This window comes from Hoplias malabaricus, chromosome 12 (assembly GCF_029633855.1).
Source record: "Hoplias malabaricus isolate fHopMal1 chromosome 12, fHopMal1.hap1, whole genome shotgun sequence".
NCBI lineage: Eukaryota > Metazoa > Chordata > Actinopteri > Characiformes > Erythrinidae > Hoplias > Hoplias malabaricus.
In genome coordinates this window covers 23,791,497-23,813,217 of record NC_089811.1, presented here as the reverse complement: position 1 = coordinate 23,813,217, position 21,721 = coordinate 23,791,497, and the positions used below count along the sequence as shown (strand labels likewise).

At 38.7% G+C, this 21,721-nt stretch overlaps 1 long non-coding RNA gene across 1 annotated transcript in view; it reads right to left on the bottom strand.

Annotated features, from left to right (window-relative positions):
* The window catches only part of LOC136710754 (uncharacterized), an 84,358-nt gene that overhangs the window by 48,943 nt on the left and 13,694 nt on the right, over positions 1 to 21,721 (bottom strand). The window contains exon 2 of the long non-coding RNA XR_010804661.1: positions 20,501 to 20,570. This is a non-coding gene — a long non-coding RNA (uncharacterized lncRNA). The remainder of the gene's footprint in view (positions 1 to 20,500; positions 20,571 to 21,721) is intronic.

Genomic DNA, 21,721 nt, shown 5'->3' with positions numbered 1-21,721 from the left:
GTACCTGTTCCTTTAAATGAGAATGAGCAACTTCCCAGTTCAACGTTAGAGCACAGGAGTGAGGAGCAGGCTCTTTGGGTTTTTAGACATTTTTGCTTAGTTCTCTATCTTCACCGTTCTCATTATCACCATATTTTACATATCTCTCTGAACTGGACTGTGTAATTATTGTGCTCCATTTAGCTTCGGATTTGTAAAAATAATAGCATTAATAATAAAATACTTTGCTGATTTGTTTCACAGTTTGTGGGTTGGTAGGAGTCCAGATCTTTAAATTAAAAAATTAAATTTCAATTACAAATCACTAAAATTAAAAAGTTGAGGTTCTGGTATTGGTTATAGTGATCTTTTGTTTGTTTAGTTTCTGCAGAAACATGCCAGTATGTGAAAACCTTTTATTTAATGTTAAGTTACTGCTAAACACCAAACAACAACATGGAGGTATAATATAATAAAACAATCTATAAAGGTAGTTGTCACCCATGTATTAACAGGCAACATATGTGAACCCAGCCTGACGTTACAGGTTAGGGTTAGGGTTAGGGTTAGGGTTAGGGTTAGGGTTGGGGTTACTTCACTTCACCCCGTTTGGCCATTCAAGTGGTGTTAATTTGAGGTTAGGGTATATCCTCTCCTCCTTTATGTCCCACCACCACAAGCAGCTCCCCAAGGACTCTGCAGCCCCCCGGTGACCCCAGGGCAGGGTTCGGAGCATTGCTGCAGGGGGAACGTGTTGGCTCAATCGCCACAGCGTGGCACGGGCCAGGCGAAGCTCGGCACAGCATGGACAGCAGGGCGGCTGCGCCGGTCTTAAGGTCATGCTAATTGCCATACTCCAATGCTTAGCATCGCAGGGCCCGCACTCAGAGTGAGGTGCAGGTGCTAGTGCCCTTTAAACCTTTAATTAAATATCACCGCAAAAGGTTAACGCAGGGAGCTAGGTATTCCAGCCAACCGCCTGAGCAAATACTCTAAAACTCCATCACAGCATAGAGGAAAAGGAGTGGAGAAGACTGAGTGCTTTTTCCAAACAAAAAGCATCACAGGTCACAATATTGTTTCTTACGCACAGAAAACCATCATCAAAAAGAAGTAATTTCCCAGCTCTCTGCATCATTTAGAGCTAATGAGAGATACTATGGGTGAATTATACTCCTATTAAAAGCATCCAAGAACATTTAAATAGACATTACACAGGATATTCTCCGTGCAAACTTGTGCATTTCTGTGATTTGGATGAAATCTATTAAGAGCTATATAAAGAACAATTGACACTCTCCATATAACCTAATAGACAGTTTGTGTGACCTTTGATAATTAGTACCATCTGTCGCGTCTCAATAATAATGCAGAAAAAACACCCACTTTACAAATGAATTACAGCCTAAACCTTAAAGTGTTTGAATTTAAAAAGAAACCTTTCTGTTTAGAATCAAATATTAAAAATTAATATTAAAAATCACCAAGCAGTATTTTCTCACGATGGTTATGTGTATAACAGGAAAACAGGGAGAGTATTAAAAGAATCCTTTCATTTTCAGTTTTGTCCTTGCACACCTCAGTAGCTCCTATGCAGAGTCATTTGCTCTGGAAATATTTGGACATACTAGGAAAATAGGTTCCTGGCCAAAAGCAGGGCTGCGATATGAGACTTGGTAAATATTTTCCAGGGGAATTTAACAGTGTCTCTTCTGCGGCATGGCAAACGGAGCACAGATGGGGAAAAGGAGCATGTATGATTGGTGTGACATCGGGTTCCAGCACATAATTAACATAAATGACCCTAATTAACATCCGGACAGTGTCACGATTTCCTCAAGCATAGCGGCATTGCCAAAAAAGCAGATATGGTTTGCGTAAGCCTTCTGCGTTCACTGCCAAATACTGAGCACAGCCAAATCGAGGTTAACCAGCTCACCACATTTTCCACAGACAAACCCAGCTCTGCAAAATGATATAGACTAGACACTCCAGAACAACAAATACCTTACAAAATATGAAGATTATATAAGTCCTGCAAAATAAAAGCATGTCTTGCATTATCAGCTTCATGTAAATTCAGGGATATATTTTTTCATGATATTTAGCCACTCACATCCCTTCCTATTTCTAATAGTGCTGCTCCTCTATAGACATCTTAATTCACCTAATTTAATATTCATCCAGAGTCTGGAAGCCTCAGCCGCAGCCAAATTTTCATACCATATTTTAGCAAGGCAGAATAATCTCACTTAACACAAGAGTGGGTCCCCTTTCTCATGCGCCACGTTGGCCCCCTGCTGAGGTTTTGTTGTTTCCTGTTTTGTTAAATAATTAATTCCTCCCTGCAATTCCCTCCATAATCTATAGCCTACCATATGCAAGAGCCAGAGCAGTAGTGACACAATCGCTTCGCCATAATAATGTAATTGTTCGTAGGAGTCACTGAACAAAGCAAAAAATAAAAAAAAATAAAAGAAAAATAAAGCTTGCTTGTGAATAAGCATACATGCAGGGATTTTTTAAAATCACCATGGCTACTAGTAGCACCACGAACACATTGTTCTTTTTTTCTATTCTGGTTTTTATTAAGCCCCTCCCCTTTCTAGCACCTGGTCCAGGAGGCTCTTTTGTGGCTGTGGCTCTGAGCTTGAGAAGCTGAATCATTTCTTCTCTTCGCTCTACCCAGTTTAGCTACTGGTTTTCAGCTCCTCTGGTCCTGTTGTTTTCTTTTTTATAGGCTGTGTTTGCTCTCTCCCTCTCAATCTGTGTCTTTCTCTCCCTCTCTCTGGCTGGGACAGGGGCTGAGCTGCTTCCCCATGGTGATCCCTGAATCCAGGGGCCCACCTGCAGCAGCCGCCACCAGCGCAGCCGGACGCCACTGGCCTCCTTTGATTTGTGCCGAGACCTCCTTTACGCCTGTGCACCCTCCACACAGCCCACTGGCCAATGTAGGATATCAAACGGCCGTCGCCTGCTCTGTCTCACCGACTTTTTTTCCCTTTTTAATTGTCTTCTCTCTCTCTCTCTCTCTCTGTCTTTTTTCCTGGGGTTGGATTTTGGGGCTATGGTTTAAGCCTGTGCTGCAGCCTGAGCACAGGCTTTTCAGAAGCACAGCTTGGGCTCCGTGGCCCAGACGGATGTCTCCATACTTTCCATACCATCCTCCAGTTTTTGTTAGCAACAGCCCAGACAAACAGAGTCAGCCAGCTGCCACCATTTTTGCTGGCATTTACAAATTTGTAAGATGAACTCCATGTCATCTTTAGGGTTTGTATGATGCCTGGCTGTTTTACTGAGATGAATTATTGAAGGGAAATAACCTTGAGCTAACACATTGAGCTAAAGAGCAAAAAAAAAATATATATACAAAATTATACAAAATACAAATATTTAAGCAAGATCTAAAAACAATGAATTAATTTGATTCCGTTTACAATTTGTATCCATGTTACAAATGCATACTAAAATAGCACACACTCAGAGGTTGTGATGTTGCTGTGTATTTCTTCGTTTTGTGTGGAAATTAATATCTTTAAAAGTTTTAACAGCTTGGTATCTTCCAACACCAATAATTATTATTTGAATAATTATTTAATATTTTATCCCACAACTTGCAAATCTCTGCTACAAATAAATGTGAACTTTATTTATAGCAATACTCATTTTATACATGAAAATTTTATTTACTTCTAGCACTTACCAGCTGAGAAGATTCTGAGATTTCAAAAGCTATTAAGAGTGCACATGTTACACCATAGCCCATAAGTGTAGTAAATTTGAACAGACTACAGGACTGTTATTTGTAACCGTCAATAGTTTGATAAGTGTCAAAGTTTACATATATCAATTCACAACTAATTTAATAATAATCTATGTTCTTTGAAGCAGAGGAGCTTTCCAACCTAAACATACAGTAATATGAGCACCAAAATACAAGCGTTTAGGAAATAGCAGCTGTGTCAAACATGGCACATTCCTTCTTGGCCATTAAGTAGAAGGGTTACATATGATATAAGGTGCCTTATAAAAAATTGTTCCATTGACATTGCCTCTATTGCACAAGTAATGCATCTGTCAGTTCATTGGTTTGAATGTATATGGCAGAGCATATATTTCTTTCATTATTTATTTGTGAAGGCTAACACCACAGTGTGAAGGCTCTTCTGTAAGGCTAGCTCTAATTGAAAGTATGTACATATTTCAAAATGATAAAAACATGGGCACAAAGAAGGTGAATATAATACTAAGTATGAGTTCTGTGAGATAGGCACATGAAAAGCGCTCATACTCACTCAGTGCTTGTGACTGAACATACTGTTAAGAACAAAATTAGATTTTCAAAAGAACAGTGTAAGATATCAGGCCTTAATCTAGTAGAAGATTAATGAATTCTGTATCCAATACAGTCTAATATGGCACTCACTCACAATGTGTCGCATGTTGTTTGCTGTGGATATCTTAAGTGAATTGTCTTAATTAAAAACAGCTCCTTCTAAAATTCAGTATGCTTAAAAAATATATCAAATTGGTGCCTCTGTTTGCTGATACTCAGCATCTGTTTCCACATCTGCATCAGTAAAAAAATGTGATATCAGGCCATTTTTAAATAAAAAGCAAAGTTTGTAAGACCTTAACAGGCCAGGTACATGGGAGTTATAAGACTCCAATATAAATTAAGACTTCACAAAGGAGGTGCATTGTATTCATTTACTTGTTTCACAAACAAGCATTTTATGAAGAAAACATTAACACAAAAAAATAAAAATTATAAAAGAGAGAGAAATATCAGTGGATTTTAGTTAACATGCAAAAATGATCCGGGAAAGATAAATATACTCAGCTAATAACAGCCATTGTTTATACATTCAGACTGTGGAAAGCAACATTCATGGTGTGCTTCCAGACAGCCCCCAGGAAGAAAGGGATAATTAAACGAATTGACTAAAAGGGATGCAATGAATATCCCTGCACAGCATAGGGTCAAAGCCAGGCACAAATTAAAGGCCAATGCAAGGAGCTCAAAATCAATTCATTCAAGGGGTGAAAAAATAAACTAACCAAAGAGAGCTCAGACACTTTTCTTCTACATACTTCAAATCAAATGTTATTTGTAAATTTTTTACTACAAAGTGACTCTCACCCTTCTTTAACTCCATATGGCCGGACATACACAGATCTAAATGAAAGGAAACAACAGGCTCTGTAAAATACGTACAATTCACCCATATTAAATTCTTGTTAATTGTTTGCCTATTGTTTATTTTAACAACAACAGATTCAACAGAATTAAAAAAAGAACTGCCCTCAGATATTTTATTATTTTTTAGCTTACACTACGATTTCAAGCCACAAAAAACTACCATGATGCTGACAATGTGTGAGTAAGTACTCATAGACACAAAAACACATACAAACTAACAAATAAACAGTTCGCAGAATAAGTGTCATGTGTACAAACACCTACTTACCAACACCAAGACAAACAAGAACATACACACATAACCACACACATAACCACATGCGCAGACACACACACACACACACACACACATACCTACCTCACACCTGAGGAACATGTGGTGATAAAACTGGAGCTAATTAAGTGACAGACAATTGAACTCAGGGGAGACATTCCTGGGAATTACTATCAACAACTGGATCAACATGGCAGGGAAGAGAAGGTGTTTATTAGCCAGTTGTTCAGCACTTTCCTTTGCACCAAGGTGCTAAAATGACTTTCTCCCTTCACTTTCTCCACCTTTAGGGAGAGTGGCATCCAGCAAAGTAGTGCAGAGTGCATTCCGTTGGGGAGCCATCGCTCGTTCTCAAAAATCTCATTTTAAAAGCTTTGTAAAAAAGCCAAGGGAATTTGAACCATGCATCGACTAGTCCTATGTGGGCATTTCAAAAGACAAGATGCATATGTGCTTAATCATAGAATCATAATTTGATACTGTGGTTGGTTCAGTACACTGACACAGCAAAAATGGAGAGTGTCTAAAAAAATTGCATTAATTAATACATCCATTTTCTGTTGTTTGCAGTAATGGTAGTCAATAGGAAGACAACAGTCCAGGTTCTGATCTAAATGCAATTTATAAAGGATTAAGAACCAAACTTCAGAGTAGAGAAGGATGTTTCAATTTTGTGTGACCTCCTTGTGTTTGTTGTGGTCCAATCACAGAGCATGGAAAAAGACATTTCATGACAGCAATGAAATCATCACTGAGCAGTCAACTAGTTTGTCAAAAGCTGTTTGGGAAATCAGCATAGGTAGGCTCCAAATTGCTCTGTAAGAAATGTAAAGTCAACAGTAAAAACCCCTGGTGAAAGGAAAAATATGTTCTGGACCTTAAGTTCTTTGCAGATTTGGTAAGTGGACCTCTTAAATTCATATTTTAGTAAACTTGTCCTAGACTAGAGAATTCAACAACATAAAAGTTCATTCATTATCTGTAAGCACTTATCCAGTTCAGGGTCGCAGTGGGTCCAGAGCCTACCTGGAATCATTGGGCACAAAGCAGGAATACACCCTGGAGGGGGCACCAGTCCTTCACAGGGCAACACACACACGCACGTTTGAGTCGCCAATCCACATACCAACGTGTGTTTTTGGACTGTGGGAGGAAACCCATGCAGACACAGGGAGAACACACCAACTCCTCACAGACAGTCACCTGGAGCAGGAATTGAACCCACAACCTCCAGGCCCCTGGAGCTGTGTGACTGCGACACTACCTGCTGCGCCACCCCCATAAAAGTTCATTTTAGTGAAATTTTGTACTGGGCATTGAACATGTCTAATGCTCTAGCCTCAAACTAACAGGGTAGCATGCTAGCGTGCTAATATGCTAGTCACAGTGCAACAACATAATACAGTTTTATACAATTTACTGAGATATTACATTGTTTCTTCTTTTAGTGAGTTTCATTAAAATGACACACTTGAGCAACTGAAATTCACAAGGCAATATGACAAAACTGTTAATTTTGGTGTACACACTGCAAAGATGTGAAAAGTCCAACCAACTGTATGAAAGTGACAAAAATAACAGAAACATTTCTGGAATTTTTGAAAGTACAAGCCATGTTGGTGGTCGAAGATGAAGATTTTTGTCACCTTCATTAACACCTGGAACCAAGGTATAATTTACTGTCACAAAAATATTTCAGGGACTGATCTGCCATCAACGGTATTGGAAAATACAGTATTGACTGAAAATGAGATCAGCGCATCTCTAAACTAAAAACCTAACGATAGGATGGCAAGTTGTTAGGGTTAGTTATGAAGATATCAAAGCTAGATCTGCCTCCCAGAGTGCATTGACTTCTCATTACATCATGGGGAAAAGATGCTAGTCAGATCTGGATCAATCCACACCCTTTATGAAACGCTCACTGTTGTCCTGTGGGTATTCTTCTGATGGATGAAACGATCATGCTAAATATGACATTTTTGGGTCTGAATTCCCTTTATATTCACTGATACATGAATACAAAATGGGAGAAGACTGGGAGGGGAGAGAGAGGGTGTGTGTGTATGTGTGTGTGTGTGTGTGTGTGAGTAAGAGAGAGAGGAAAAGTACTACATAAGATCATGTAATTTCCCTGAAGTATCAATATTCCAATCACTAACGCTTTCTGTGTGTTAACAAAAAATAAAAAATAAATAAATCAGATAAAATGAATAAGCAGAACATAATTCTACCAGGGAAAGGAAAGTCAAGATTTGCTGACACAGTCAAATGTTATCACTTAACTCACCACAAAATATACCACACTGTGCTAAAATCTACATGTCAAAACACTTTCCTTAAACATTTAAAGAGGCAAAACGTGGCAATGATACATGTGGCCTTCACTTCAGGACCATAAATCAAAATACAATGAACGTCAATGTATGTCTGTTACTATGAATGGAAAAATGTGCTAGACAAGAGGCACATGGGATTCTTAGCCGCTGTGATTCAAACAACCTGCCCTTAAACAAAGCACAGTAACTGTGCACTCCTCCCATACTCGCTATGCGCTGGTAGTGCTATGTAACAAAACATGATACAGTAAAATGAAGTCTAACACTCTGCATTTCAGATTAGGTAGGATGTGCTGTTAGCAATGCATAACGCATGACAAAGGATCAATCTACATGATAAATAACGGCAAATGTCTTCATATCTTCTAGACACATTGTCTTCATGCTGTACGCCCAAGTGCAGACGTGAAGCAAATTGTGCAGATCCTCTAAAAAAAGCCGTGAAAATCCAAAAGCATCACACTAACTGCCTATTACTGGGATAGAGTGGGGAAATTCATGGTCAAATGTATTCTTTTGTAGACTTAATGTATCACCCATTCAAGACGGCAGCACAGGAAGTATTTTAGCCCGACACATTTCCTGCACATTATCTTCACCAGCTGCTCAAGCACTACCTCTGAGATCTACAAAAGACGATTTTTTGGATACTTTTGCAGATAAATCATCTTCCAGATGTTCAGCAGCTATTGGAGTTCAGACACTTGACTGTCCTCATGTCAAAGGCCATTGCTAATGGTACTTCTCAGATTCAGTTTGCTTTCTCAAGGGTGGTATGTGTTGAAGGTATTTGATATTTTATTTCACAATTAAAATTGGAAAAAATAATAACTGTGATCAACAACTGGTGAGTTTCTATATTAAACTGGTCAAATTGGTTGATTAGATATCATTGCTCTCCAACTAAAAGCATGTATCTTCCAAAACAGTAACTTTACAAGAGAAAAAAAACCTTCTTACCTTTCAATGGAAGTCAATGTAAAAAAATAATTTATTCCAAGTAATTTTGGAGCATTTCTGTTGGTCCATGCTTCGTAAAAGGTTCACACATCCACAAAAAATCTACAAAAATTGAGATACTTGTTTTTAATTGTAGGGCAACAACATTTTTCTTCCTAGTAGTCAATACGTATTAGCCCCCAACTAACAATAGTAGTGTCTTAAGTTCAAATAAACAAACATTACACTAGTTAAACCTGGAGGTTGTGGGTTCAATTCCTGCTCTGGGTGACTGTCTGTGAGTAGTTGGTGTGTTCTTCTTTGTCAACGTGGGTTTTCTCCGGGTGCTCCGGTTTCCTCCCACAGTCCAAAACCACACGTTGGTAGGTGGATTGGCAACTCAAAATTGTCCGTAGGTGTGAGGGAATGTGTGAGTGTGTGTGTGGCCCTGTGAAAGACTGGCGCCACCTCCAGGGTGTATTCCAGGCTCTGGACCCACCGCAACCCTGAACTGGATAAGCAGATACAGATAATGAATAAATAAATGAATACACTAGTTAACTACAATAATTCTAATCCGTTCAGATAATCAGTATTATCTGATTATATCATAACTGTAATCTATCTCATACTGAAAATGCTTTCTTGCTTATATAAAGTCATTTTCACACGTACACTCTTTAGTCCAGTTAAATTGAACCCATGGTGTGGTTGGTTATGGTGGGTGTAAAAGAGGTAATCAGATGCAAAACAAAACAACTGTATGAAGACTCTAGGGAGGAGGTGGACTCTGTCCGGTCTGGTGCACTTTTTTTATCTGGTGAGAATGTGATCGGTCCTTGATCCAACCCAAATATTAGGTGTACACAGCCGGACTGAGCTAAATGGCTCCTGTAGCCAGGGGCACTTTCTGTGCTGGATGCAGTGGAGCAGGTAAAGACAGAACTGGTTAGAGTTCAGCTGCTAATCGGAGAAATAAACAAAGCTTCTTCCTGTGTTCACTTTCTTGCTCCAACCTCAGTCAGACTGACCAATCAGTGGTGAGAACATTCTCACATGGTTTGAAGTGAAGGATTTTGGTGCACTTGGATATTTCCTTGTGTAAAACAAATCAAACCAAGGGACAAATGCTTCAAAGTGCAAACTCCTGAACTCAATGGGACCAAAGCAAATGAACTACAGGTGTGAAAACGCCCCAAAACGTCACAAGTTCACCTTTGGACGTGCAGCAGTTTCACACAACTGCAAAGCTATAATCTTCTGTCTCTGATCACTGTAATGCACTTCCTGTCCTTGGATAGCAAAGTGCATTTTCACTAACAAAAGCCAAATGAAGGAGAGAGGTTGAAGAGAACAGTGGTGGGAGGGGGGAAAAAGAGCACAATGTGGTTTTAAGCATCTCCATTTTTTTTCTCAAGGTCCTACAAAGGTTAAACTCAAGTGGCTGGTAACAACTCTATTATGTGGTGAGTCCTTCATTGGCCGCCAGAAGCGTAGCATGTAAAACTGCAGAGGAGTCCTCTCCCAGGAGACCCCTGTGCACAGCAGGTTAACCTGTCAGTGCTTTTTTTAAGGCCTGATTGCCAAGCCCCCTGTAGCTTGAGGTAAACTGACAATTTTCCATCAGCAGGGAAGGTGGCTTTATTAGTGATGGGGGGGAAGGAGGAGTAAATTCAAGCACATAGGCCATTGTTCCCTCCGATGGAGGATTAACATATGTGAGGTCCAATCAATTAGCTTGATGCTAAGACAAAACCACGGTGGCTAATGAAAGGTACAGGTCTTCTCTAAACAAGCCAGCGCGAGCTGAGTTTCCCTTGAAGAGCCAAACGTTTTTAAAAATAGAGGCTGGTGCTACAGCATGTACTCCAGAAGTCAGGTACTATTTGAGTTATTGATTGTTTGAGAGTTTTCCCCCTGTGGCTGGCAGAACCCAGCAGTTATGAAATCAGGTATACAGTAAGCACGGTGCTGAGGAACAGGCTGGGCAAATAGCACTGCCTCTCCACTGCAATCGTACAAGCATCAGCTTGCTCTTTTTCTCCAAATGGCAAATCAATACTTGCTTCAGCTACATATAAACACTGAATTGACGCCTGTGCTGCAGTCCTCATGTGCCCATACTGTATGTGCTAATAACGGCCTTGTAAAGGAAGAAAAGTTGGCCTTTTGAAGTTCAATTTGGGCTCGGCAAACCCAGACTTGACTGCCTTATACAATCTTTGAAAAAAAGACATTCTTGTTTGGTGGAAGTTGTGATCTACATGCAGACATCAGCGCAAGTGATTATGATTAAGCTTAAGATTATGGTAACATTTGGCCAATTTATAAGAACAACAACAAATCATTATATAGAAGCTAATCTCAGCTAGACGTATGACAGATTCCATGTGATATTAATAATTTAAGTATGCAAAACTGTTTTTTTTTATGATGGTACAACAGGTCACACAGCTCAAACCCCTCTGTGAAGAGTTTGATGCGTTTGATGTGCGTGGGTTTCCTCCGGATGCTCGGGTATCCTTACACAATCCCGAAACACATGCTGGCAGTTGGATTGACTATTTAAAAGTTTTCCTAAGTGTGTGTGTGAATGGCCTCTTTGGCACTTCAGTGCCAAAAGTTTTTTAAAGGAATGTCTATGATTTTGGAGAAACACAGTTTCTGTGTTCTTTTTAGAAAGGACTGGTGTTTGTACGTGGCTGAAGTTTAACTTGTCTGTAAGATTTTATTTACTGTTTGAATTGCCATAGAAACTTATTTGTAACTCAAGTTGTTTAGTTTTGTAGCCCTTTCAGTAACTCAGTTAGCTGTCTCCGGATTTGAAGACATCTCCACCTTACGCAATCCAAAAGAGCAAAACTAAGTCAATATTATCCAGAACAATATCATCTTGGTTGGTGCTGTTCAAAATTTCAACACAACATTTCCAACACAGATCAGTTTTGAGCACACAAACAGACTAGAGATCTAGCAAATGGTGAAGAAACATCTTCTGAATTTTACAGTCATGAGCATCGCCTTTAAAGCAGTTCCATAACTTTCCAAGTTGTTACGAATGTGTTAGCCCAGCTTCTTTATCCATTGCTGAATCAGGAGCAGAAAGAGTAAAGTGTCTCGTAATAATTCTGTAAATTAGCATGCTAAATAAATGCAGAATTATGGGTTGTTTTTCTGCTTCTCTTTCTGTGTGCAAAATACCACACAACACTTCACAAATATTGAACAAAGGCTCAAAACCTACAAAGGTTAACCTTCCACTCACAAGCAAAATAGTAAAAGGGCCTGGTGATGAATAATTCAAGCTTAAAAACACACATATATACACACAGTATTAAGGCACTACCAGTGAAAACTGATAGTGTGGAGTCTGGGGGTGGCTTCTGAGCAGCATGGAGCCATTTAATCCAGCCCTTGATTAACTCATCGTCTGTCCACTTGTCCTAGAGACATGTGCTGACATGTCATAATCGTCATAATTCTCATCAGCCTCCGAGCTCGCTCCCTGGCTCCTTGATTAGGGCCCAATTCCCAGAAGGGCCTTGCTTAATGCTTAATAATTCCCCCTAGCTTCACGCCAGTGTTCCGTGGGCCCTTCAATTAAATACACAATATCTAACAGACACACACACTAACTCACGATGAACTTGAACTCAAGCTGCACAACCCGACAGGAGGCCAAACCCTTAAGCAATTAGTCCACTTTGACTTTGTGTACTCCCAAATAGGATTGAATGTTTGATTTGTATGAGACTCTGTTTGGAGGAAATTGGATTTAGAGGACAGGAAACAGTGTTGTAGCTCTCCTTACTCTGAATTTAAATAATATTTCAGGGCATTTCTTGCTTGCTATTAGAGTTTTGAGCACTCTGAATGAATCCAAGAGTCTTATAATAAATCTGTTTTCACATAATATTAACCAGCTATCAGAAGTCTTGTATTGTCAGCTCATAGACCTTGTAGTTTTACAATGAACATGAGGATATCTGAACTGAAACCTGAAACCTTGAAAGCAATGTACCTATTGATTCACTACAAAATATTTTTTTAATTTACTAAATTATCACAGAGTTAAAAGAAGAAGAAAAAGCCTGTTGTAATTTCAAATAGCTTCCCTCCTTCTTCACTTTCCTTAAAACTGCAGCAAAATCAGTAAGGAGAGCCACTCCTTTCATGCAATTCCCTCTCCCCCTGCTTCATCACCAGAAGCTGTCAACAGTGTTTCCCATTTATTTGTCAAGTGTTGAGAAATGGAGAGAGGGCCAGTGTGCGTCCCCCAACCGGGTTGCGGAACCACCAGAGACCACCATGGCCAGCTCTCTCTGCACGAGGCTAGAGAGGTGGGAAGAAAGCATGCTCATTTCCTGTGCGCCTTGGCGTTGTTTGCTTATCAACACCAACTTTAAGGGCCACATCCCAGAGAAGGGACAGTCAAGAGACAGCACATATGCTTACTGAGGTGCGTGTTGGGCCCTTCAGGGCTGTGGTTACGCCACAGGACTGCGAATGGCAACAACAAGCTGCTGGCAGGATGAAGAAAAATCTGCCTGTGTTTTTCTCAAAGTAAAAGCTACTGACAGGTGCTCTGATGTCTGTGACTCATCATTGAAAGAATGTATCGGTATTCAATGTATAACACACACAGCAATCACTGGATCACTCTAACAGAGCTGCGGTGTCTGACCCACTCGTACCAGCACAACACACACTAACACACAGCCACCACCACGTCAGTGTCACTGCAGAGCTGAGAATGACCCACCCCCCAGATCACACCTGCTCTTTGGTGGTCCTGTGGGGGTCCTGAACATTGAAGAGTACGTTAAAATGGGGATAAGAAAGTATGCAGAGAAACAGGTGGACTATAATCTGTAATTGTAAAATTACAAAGCACTCCTGTATGGTCTTTGGGTTTTGACAGTTATTTAAAAAAAATCTGCTCAGAAACAAAACAAATCATTAACTAAATATCTTTCAGTCAATAATATTTGAAAATAGGGGTTTTGATATAAATGAGTAGAACTTTGAGGAGGATGTTTGTTGGTGACGTATATAAAATGTACATATCTAGAGCACAGGTACAGTACCCATCAAATGTCCACTCAGGGAGGGTTTCTCCAAAGTAAATTTATATGGAAGACATTAAAACTATGAAGGAACACATATGGAATTATGTAGTAAACAAAAGTGTTAAAAAAAACAGAATATGTTTTATACTTTAGATTCTTCAAAGTAGCAACCTTTTGGCGTTCTCAATCAGCTTCATGAGGTCGTCACCTGGAATGGATTTCAGTGAACAGCTGTGGCCTCGTCAAGAGTTAATTTGTAGAACTGCTCGCCTTCTTAATGTGTTTGAGACCATAATTGGGTTGTGCAGAGGTGGGGCTGGTACCTATAGCCCTATTCCACCAATGACTAATGAGAAAATGTGTCCAAACTTTTGATGGGTACTGTACATCTGTTTGGACAGACTGTCTAGTACTGACTGGACAAACACTGCTGAACTGCCAGGGGTGGCAATATGATACATTTTATAATTATGATGATAACTTGCAGGAATGTTAATTTTTTATGTATATTGTGAAAATCATTAAAAGATAAAAAGCTTGAAAAATAAAATATTATTTGAAATCTACTAATGGCATTTAATAATCATAACTTTGTTTCCTTTATATTGATATTAAACATGACACTACTAGTGTTGTTCTTTTTGTTTATTTCCTGTTCAAAATATTGAATGATATTTAGCATCCATATTTCCCACCACTAATATCTATCTTTGCAGATACTGTATCTCTGATATCACATTACTGATCCTAATGAATGGCACAGAGCCAGAACTCTCAAGGTTATTCAGTCCTGAAAGGCCAAATGTGATGCCAAGATAACATTGCAATGAGTCATGTGCTTACTGACAAGCTGTTGTACTCCTTCTAGGTATTTTCAGTAGCACACAGGCTGAGACTGAGATTTGAAATGGCTATAAATCCACTAATTATTTACTTTTAAACAATGCATTGTTTATAATCAACAATCTTTGAAATGAAAACTATAAGTGAAGGGTTAAATTCAGTCTAAATTCAGCAAAAAATAGTAAGGATTAAAGTCTTGGTGGACTTGATGTGTGAAACAATTTTCACCAAACATGACAGTTGCCTCTATGTAAAGCATTTACAATTAATTATCATCATTTTCACTTTGTCTGTCTTCCAAATAATACATCCCAATTGCAGCTCCACGTTTAAGCGGAGGTCAGGAGGGAATCATCACACACTGCAAAACTGTCATTAAAGACAATCTGTCCCATTCGTTCAAATCACCATCACTTTGGGCATTAGCTTAACTTGCATGGACTGTTGTTCTCCACATTGACATGTGTCAGGTGCTACTTGACTAGCCGCTGATGAGCTCACTGACCATGACTGCCTAGACTGTCAAGGGAATCCAGGCTTCCAGCATGGCAACTTGGCATTCAAAGTCAATCAAATTAGCTCCTTCCAGTTCACTAACCCAAGCAGCAAAGGACCTGCTTTCAAACCAGTCGCTCCAGGCTGATAATATCGATGGAGCGATCTGAAATGCACCCCATGTGGTACGACATACATTGATAAATATGGCGGAAATGAAGCACTTCACTGCACAGTCCTCACATCATATTCAGTCAAGTGCGGCAGTTACGAGAGTCAGAGATATAGCTCGCTTTTCCAGTGCCTTGAGCATTGTTTTGAAAGAAAAAGTATCAAATTGGACTAATATTTGTATGAGACAAAGATGTTTTTGTTGTATTCAGAGAGCTCTGCGGGCGCTAGGCCTCCTCTTGAGAGGACCAGACAGCAAAAATAAAAAATTAGGATCAGTTCTGCAACTCAGGGCACAGGAATCCTTTTCTCACAGACTGCTACTGTTTTGATGTTCATCTTCCACTGTTCCTGACTGTTTTAATAACCTGTGGAAGGCCACTTGTGAACTCTTGATGTGGGCAAAGTCACAAAGTTGTAAGGCATTAGATATTCACAGGGATATCAAACCAAGTCCTTAGTGTAAAGGGGTTTCGCTCCACCAGGATTCCTCCATTTGCTTTGGAGATTTCGTCAAAGGTGGTCAAGGGGGGAAAAAAGTAAACAGCAGACAGCCGGGACGAGGCATGCCTGCAAGAGGAAAGGGAGGGGGTCTGGATACTTCTTCATATCATGAAGTCAGCTATCAACACTCATTCCTCTCAACACATGTAAATCTTACCGAATTGTGTTTCCCTCTTTTTAACCACACTTAAAATAAAAACGAACCACAGGAGAGAAGAACACCACGCGCATGTTAAATCCAGAACTTGTGCATTTGTCCTTATCAGAAAAAAAAAGAATTCTGGAGTGTTCAAGGTGCCCAGGTTCACTGAAACATTAAGAGTGGTTTCAGCAGAAGAACAAACACGTCTCAAGGTAAAATAGTAACTTTAATAAAATACAGAGATTTTTTTTCAGTGTTCATGTTATGGTTGAACAATGTGAACATCATATATAATATATAACATATATAACATCAATATTTCAGGGCATTTTTACATTACATGGGCATGGGAGGTTTTCTGATGTTGCACAAGTTGATAGAACCCAAATATAAATAATGCTATTAATAATAACAACAACAATAATAACCATACACCTTATAATGACATTCCCACAACATGCAGAGAACTTAGTTTCAACTTTGTTTTACTGATTTGTAGCAAAGCCATCTCTCTAAAAGTCTCCTAATAATATAGTTCAAATGCAGCAACGTATGTGCTTATAGGAAAAGTTGATTGCTGACTGTAAGGTTACACCAGTGCCGTCTATGTAGAAGACTTGGATTTGAATCTCTGCTCAGGCAAACACACCAAACTAAACTAATACAAAGATTAAAACTGTACATTGCTCTAGATATGAGCATCTGTCAAATGTTGTAAATGTGTTCATTTGAGTGCATAACTTTGGATTCGTTCAGTTTCTATAACCCTGATGGCTCTATGAAGTCATGTAAACCTCTTGATGCAGGTTTACTGCAAACAGCATAACTTATATATATCTCACTGGGTGGATATTTGATACAGCTCCTTAAAGTCCAGAGAATATATACAATGCATGTTTGATTAAAAACAGATCAAAACTATATTTGTTTATGTAAATATATGCCTATCTATTGCAGATGATTTTCTTCTATCATTTATAAATGTGCTGTTTTAGAGAATAGTGTTACAAATGAGGTATTTCTGATTGTGTTTGTGTATTTTAAATGGAAAATGCTATATAAACAAAGAGTGATTGTTACTGTAATTCATTCATTATCTGTAACCACTTATCCAGTTGAGGGTCGCAGTGGATCCAGAGCCTACCTGGAATCATTGGGCGCAAGGCAGGAACACACCCCGGAGGGGGCGCCAGTCCTTCACAGGGCAACACAGACATTCACTTTTGAGTCGCCAATCCAATCCGGAGCACCCAGAGGAGAACACACCAACTCCTCAAAGTCACCCGGAGCGGGAATCGAACCCACAACCCCTGGAGCTGTGTGACACTACCTGCTGCGCGCCACTGTGCCGCACTTGTTGTTGTAATGCATACATAAAATAAACATAATTTATAATATCTAATTATAAAATGCCATTAAAAACTACACTGTAAACCCTAATGTTCAAAGTAATTAACTAGACTGAGAGATTCCAACTTAAAATAAAATGAACAGTTTCACTCAATTAAACAATTAAATTATTTTCAACAATTTCTTCCTTTTGAGTTTGTGAAACTGTAAAATTTTGATTTAGCATAGTTCACTGCTTTTAGTGAATGTGGACAGATTAATGTGTTTATTTCAGTGTGAAAGGTGGTGGCGCAACAGGTAGAATCACTGTCATATAGCTCCAAAGTCCTGGGGTTGTGGGTTCGATTTCCGGATCGGGTCATTGCCCTGAGGATTTTGGTGTTTTCCCCCACAGCGCAAAAAGAAACATTGGTAGGTGGGGCCTGGCCATGTAAGACTGTCCATAGGTGTGAGTGTGCCCTGTGATGGACTGGCACCTTGGTTACAGACAATGAATGAATTTATGTTTAGATTAATTAATAGTATTGAGTACCAAAAATGCATATAAATGCATAAGTTGTTGTAAGCATTAAATGAGGTTGTAGACACTTAAAGTAAATGTGTAATGCATACTTCTGACATTTGAGTTTATGAACTCCTTAAATCCTAATATGATTGCCTTAATTCTTTAGAGTTCTGCTAACTTATTCAGCTTTACAATGTAGGAATATATTCATTCTTATTACAAAGCTGCCCCTGCTTTGTTCATTCTCTTGAAACTTTATTCAACTGATTAATGTACAGCCTGATTTTCAAAAATTTCACTGACCCACTATAGACTGTATTTTGTAAAGATAAAAAATTGGAATTTACTGCCTGCAACACACTGAAAAGAAATGTTAAAAATTCATAGAATAATCAAGATACACCATTTTCAAACATTTTACAATAAGGTATGTAATGTAAAATATGGAGCTCCCACTGAAGGTTCAGGCATTGAAAGCAAAGATGTGTCATGGTTCACGACTTTGTGTAAAACTTTGTAAAATGTTCAAATCAAATATTTCCCAATGTAGGAGAAGTCTGTAAAGAGTTTAGGTCTTTCGCCATAATATTGTGAGAAATCTGTGTGTCAGGGAAGGCCGTGCACTGCTTCAAGACCTCAGATTGTATTAAATCATCATCATACTGTGATAAACATAACTACATTGGCTAGCAAGTACTTCAGTAAAACCATCATCATTTAACACAGTCCACCGCTGCATCAAGAAATGCAACCTGAAACATTACTATGCAAAGAGAAAGAGTTAAAACAATGCAGAAAACAGCCAATTTTTCTGAGCCTCAGTTCAGCTCAGGTCCAAATGACAGTGGAAAGGTGCTGTGGTCTGATGAGTCTACACTGTAAAAAAAAATCCGTAAAATTTACGGTAAAGTACTGGCAGCTGTGGTTGCCAGAATTTCACAGTAAAATATACGGTCACATTTTTGGCAATCATAAATTTTACATTTAAGGACTGATATACAGATATACACTGTAAAAAAAACATGGTATTTACATAAAAATAACAAAGAAATATTGTTTTGCTATAAAATATAAAATGTAAATTGTGTGACAGATTAGACAAAGGAGACTGAGATTTAGCCATATTTAGATACAGCCAAACTGCATCCTGTATTCAAAGGAGATATTGCTGAAAGGACTAAAGAAATGTTCGGTATCTGGGTGCCACACACGGAACACAGGCTGATGGTGAACTTTCCTGACCAACACACGTCTCGACATAATATTCACAGAAACACAAACACACACAGTGATCACCCCAATGCAACCCAAAATCAGTAAGTCTCAAAGACAGAAAAAAACAAAGAAACTCTGAAAATATGGAGAAGCAAAGCATGCTGGGAGCTCCCTAATGAGTCTCAGCTCCTCCCAGTCCTTGGACACTTGTACGGTCACTAATGGTTTGTGTGTTTAACAGTGAAATAATGTATATTTTACAGTAAAGACATGTACAAATTTGTATTTTAGCTGATAAATGTATTTACGGTATTTCACTGTTACAGAAACTGTTTTCAACCTTTTTTTAGAATTTACAGTCATTTACTGTCATCGTTTTACAGATTTCCACCATAAAATTCACAGACATTTTTTACAGTGTTCATTTCAACTTGTTTTCAGGAAAAACAGACATTGAGTTCACCATGCCAAAGACTATAGGGACCATCAAGACAGTGAGAGAAAGGGGCAAAGGCAAACATCTGTCAATGCAGGTATGGAGTGCAGCAGTATCTACGACATGGGTGACGTGCATTTGTGAGACAGTACCATTCATGTGGAGGAGTTTACAGGGATTTCAGTGAGACGTATGCTACCATCAAGGGAAATTATTTTCCTAGGAAATACCATCAGAACAATACCAGGCCTCATTCTACAACAGCAGGCTTCATAGACATGGGTGAGTGTGTTTGACTTAATAACAAATCACAGAATATTGCATTTACTGCATTTTACACAGTGTCCCAAACCTCACACATATTGGACTACACTAACTTCTACTGAACCGCTAATGTGACATGATTTATTGTCATGTTACCTAATTCAATTAACTTCACTGTTTTCCAAAACAAGCTACAGCAGAAACTGTAAAACCACTCTAAAAAAACTAAAAAGATTGATTGTTAATGACTTCAAGGCACTCTCCCGCACACTGACTGAACATGTTTTTGATGATTTTGGCGGAACAACATTCTGCTGGCTTTTACTTGCAGAGCCAACTGAATTTACTAGACTGGCCTAATGACCCTCTAAATGCCAATAAAAAGCACATAGGGAATGAAAATATCTCCTTAAAAAATAGAGAAATATGTTTTGAGGTAATTTCATGGCAGATTCATAAGAAATACACATAGCCAAGAACAAAGCAGATTTGCCATTTAGATTTTCAGGCAGAAGGCTGCTGTGTTTGAGGATCAAAAAGGTGAAGGTGTGAACGTGTAACTCTCGGTTTATAGGTGCAGGGAAATTGAAAATTTCCTTAATCTGTTGTGGCCTACTTTAAAAAGTGGGGCAAGAAGTCGTAATGCTCCTTTCAATCCAAGTGACACCTTGAGAGTTTCCAAGAGTTCCAAACATACGAAGTGCATTTGCCAAGCCAAACATTTAAATTAAGTTCACTAACTTATCTCATTGGGGCATGGTTTAGCACTCACCAAATCCAATATCGACATGTCTGTGAGAGGAACCTTTTGTCTCAGTCCACCTTAGGCAGCATCCAAGAATCTGGCAAAAAAAAAAAAAAAACAATATATATATATATATATATAAATTACACATAAGTAAAATGGAGAGAAGCAGTTATTCGGTTAGTAAACTTTGTTCCAGTGGTTTTCAACACTGGTGTTCAAAAAACGTGTGTAAGAGAGACAGAGGTGTGGATTATTAAAGAAAAACAATTGCTGCTGTCAGATCAAAACCTTGTAAAATAAATGTTTTTCTTTCTATTATCCTTTTGAATAATTTGAAAAGGCCAAGAATGTTTAAATTATGTGAATTATGGCACAATGGTGGTCAATGTAAATGTTGACAATGTGGATTTCTTCTTCTGGAAAGTACCTTTTTACAATATTAATGTTTTTTGTGATATGTGAGGCTCTGATAATAAAATAAACAAGCTCTGGGATGCAAAGGGGTAAAATAAACATATCAGACCATCACTAGTAAGTAAAGTTGATATTTAATTTTCTTATGGTATTCAGATAAACGTAAATATCTTAATACTACATTGGACTGCTTTGCTAATATACTTTGCATTTTAACTTTGACGTTAATATTTTTTCTCATAAAGATAAAGTGGATTTAGTCTCAGTTTCGCTGTTTTATAAATGTTCATCTGCCCATCAATTGTAGTTAAGGCTGATAATATGACAGTCATAGTTCCTGTAATTATATCCAGGCAGCAGGTTTTATTTTTTTTTACTGGCTTGAAGTTTTGTTTCTATTTTGGTATAGTCACTTGAGTTGGGCACAGACCACTAATGAATAGATAATAAAGTGTATCTAAGACTACTTGTACAATAAATAGAAAATTAAGACCATGTTGTTTTATGGCCCACTTTCAGCAAAACATTGCACTAGTTATAAAAATAAACAATTATTCATTCTTCTTAGCACAATGCTTTGTGATTCCCACTTCGAAACCTTGCATAGGTCGGCCAGGTATAGCCACTTTTAATGACTTCCACAGTGAAAAACACTCACCCGAGGTCAGTCAATATGAAAGAGAGTGTGTTGCTTGCGAGGCGATTTGTGCGGCCTGGTCATGTTTGTGCCGTATGGGCGGTGCCAGTGCCCATTTCCTTCAGGGGTTGGCTTTTTTTGTTTGTTTCTCTGGGCCAAAAGTGACAGCTATTCCCGCTCTCTCACAGAAAGCA